Source organism: Pygoscelis adeliae, unplaced genomic scaffold (genome assembly GCF_000699105.1).
Source record: "Pygoscelis adeliae isolate BGI_AS28 unplaced genomic scaffold, ASM69910v1 Scaffold142, whole genome shotgun sequence".
Lineage (NCBI taxonomy): Eukaryota > Metazoa > Chordata > Aves > Sphenisciformes > Spheniscidae > Pygoscelis > Pygoscelis adeliae.
In genome coordinates this window covers 1,581,631-1,584,117 of record NW_008824247.1, presented here as the reverse complement: position 1 = coordinate 1,584,117, position 2,487 = coordinate 1,581,631, and positions in this window count along the sequence as shown.

Below are 2,487 nucleotides of genomic sequence, written 5' to 3'. Positions count from 1 at the left end.
CTGGTTCATGTTGCTGCTTAAACCTCTCCACTTTAACCATTCCAGGTCCTCAAAGCATACCCATTTTTGATCGCTTCTTCTGACTGCTGGTCAGACATCTTTGTGATGGACTGTCAGGGCCTCTGTACTCACTGGTAAACTAACAAAAACTGAATGACTTGGAGATAAAATTCACCCACCTTGTCCACTCCACAGCAGACATGACAAATGCAGGTTCCCTAGGCAGCATTTAACATATGACAGTCAAAAGGTCCCAAATGAAGGTATAAGGTTGTGCTTTGGATATATGTGAATTTATATACCACTGTCTTTCTGCAATGGCAAGCTTAGCTAGACAGACCAGGCTCTGGAAGCCTGAAAATATTTGCAAACATATTTAGCTCAACTGTAAATGCCGTAGGCAAATTGACTTTGCTCACCTGTTAGGAATGAAATGAGCTGTATAACTCATTAGTGTGAGGTTCTTCCAGCCCAGATGTGCAAAGGACAGCAATCTGCTGTGCATCTAAGCTAGTGAGCACAGACTTGAGGCTTTGAAGACCTGTGGGTCTTAGCCAGGGTGGTGATCCATGCAGGATCTAGGTATTATATCATGAGCAAAGTCCACTTAAAATTTTGCCCTATTCACATTCGGCAAGTATCAGAGCTACCGCTATCACGTACCTCACATCTCTGTTTCACATGCAAATACTTCTTGTATCTAAGCGCCACTTTTGTCAGAACACTTAGAAAAGTTCCCTAGGAATCACCTGTAATCATGTCCCATGTAGAACTGGACTGATTTTACCCTTCTGAAGGTTCATTTATCTGAGTTAACATTGTTTTATTTTAAATGTTACTCAAAGAGCAACTAGTCAAATACAAGCTATGTTCAATTTATTTTTTACAGGAATAGCTGGTGAAAGTAGAGGGGAGAAATGGGCAGGGTTCAGGAGGAAATGCACACAGAGACACACACAAGCACACAATCACCAAGTCCTGGGAACTGACTGGCTAGCCCAAAAGGTCCCTGGAGAGTCCGGATTCTTGGACCTGGCAGCACCCTGCAGCTTCAGCTCAGCGTGCACAGCAAGATAAATCCTTCTGGCAGCTCCTGGCTGTGCCTTTTATAGATTCTGGGCTGCCAGGCCAAGTCTCTGCTGGAAGCTTCTGGGGTCACACAGACGAGTCTCCCAGGGCCAGCCATGCTTGCACATCCCAGCCAGACTCATCTGGGGGCTGGAGAACGTGATCTCCTGAGTGCTGCGTGCAAACCCCTCTTCTGACTTCACCCTGCCCTGGGTCAGGTGAAGGGCCAAGGTGCCCTTGGTCTCACTTGTCCACGCTATGGAGCTGCAAGGTCTACCCAAGCCTACAGGGGGAAACATCCTAGTCTCACACTGGTGACCACGTAACACACTGGAATAACAAAACCAGACTCAGGCAATGAGAACACTCATCATAACAAACTGCCCCACAGAGTTACAAAAGAAATGTGGTTTCAGATACACCCCTAACCAGCTGCAGGCAGTTATGGTCTTAGCTGTATCTGTGCCTGACATTAACAGAGGAAAACAGCAGGCTGTGTGAAAAAAAATGTCGCCAATCTCCTCTCCCTGTCCTTTTCACTATCAAAGTGCCCATTCATATAAGTATCCACTTGCTGCTGACCTTCTGCCAGCAACAACCTACTTCCCAGCTCACCCAGCCTACTCTGCTTGGTTCTCAGACTCTCTGCCCTTGACTCCCTCATCCCAGCCCAATCTGCAGAAGAAGCTTCTGCAATTCTGTTTGCCAGAAGTCCTAGGATTTCTGCTTATTTGGCTCTAATGCCCTTACCAGCCATCTGAGGCCTGTTAGTGTTTGCTATCCCATGTGGTTCTGAGATGTTAAAAGAAACCTGAGGAATTTATTGCTCAGCAGATTTATCATAACATGATACTTAGCTGAAGATCCCAGGGGGGCAAAGAAATTTCTCCAGCAGGCATCTCTACTGACAGAATTGTTCGATTACTGTAGGTAAAGGTGCTTTCACAAAGGCCCAATACATGCAGTTTGTTCCACTGGGAAATGAAGAGTGTATGTCCCTGTCATTTCTGGTATTACGCCTTTTCTCAAGACAGTTTGCATGGTTCTCTCTGGGAATACCTAGATCGCTAACTCTCCTTTTCCCTTTCGCCACTTGCCCAGCCCATCTTTACCACTTGGCACTTGTTCCTCTACTTGTTGTTCTGTCTCTTTCCCAGCTTGCAGTCCTCCGGCCAGCCCCTGCCCAGCTCCCACCCCACCAGGCAGCTTCCTTTCAGCTCCCTGCCCCTTTTCCACCTGCTGATCTGGTTCCTCCCCTCCTTCCCCGGTATTTCCTTTCCGCTCCCACTTTTCTTTGTAAATCTCGCGCTTTAACGGCCCGGTTCTCTCCCACCTGATTTTCCAGGCCGGCCTGGTTCCCCCTCCCCCTAGCATCCCCCTTCTCCTGGCCCACAACTACACTTGTTGCCCACGGGAGGA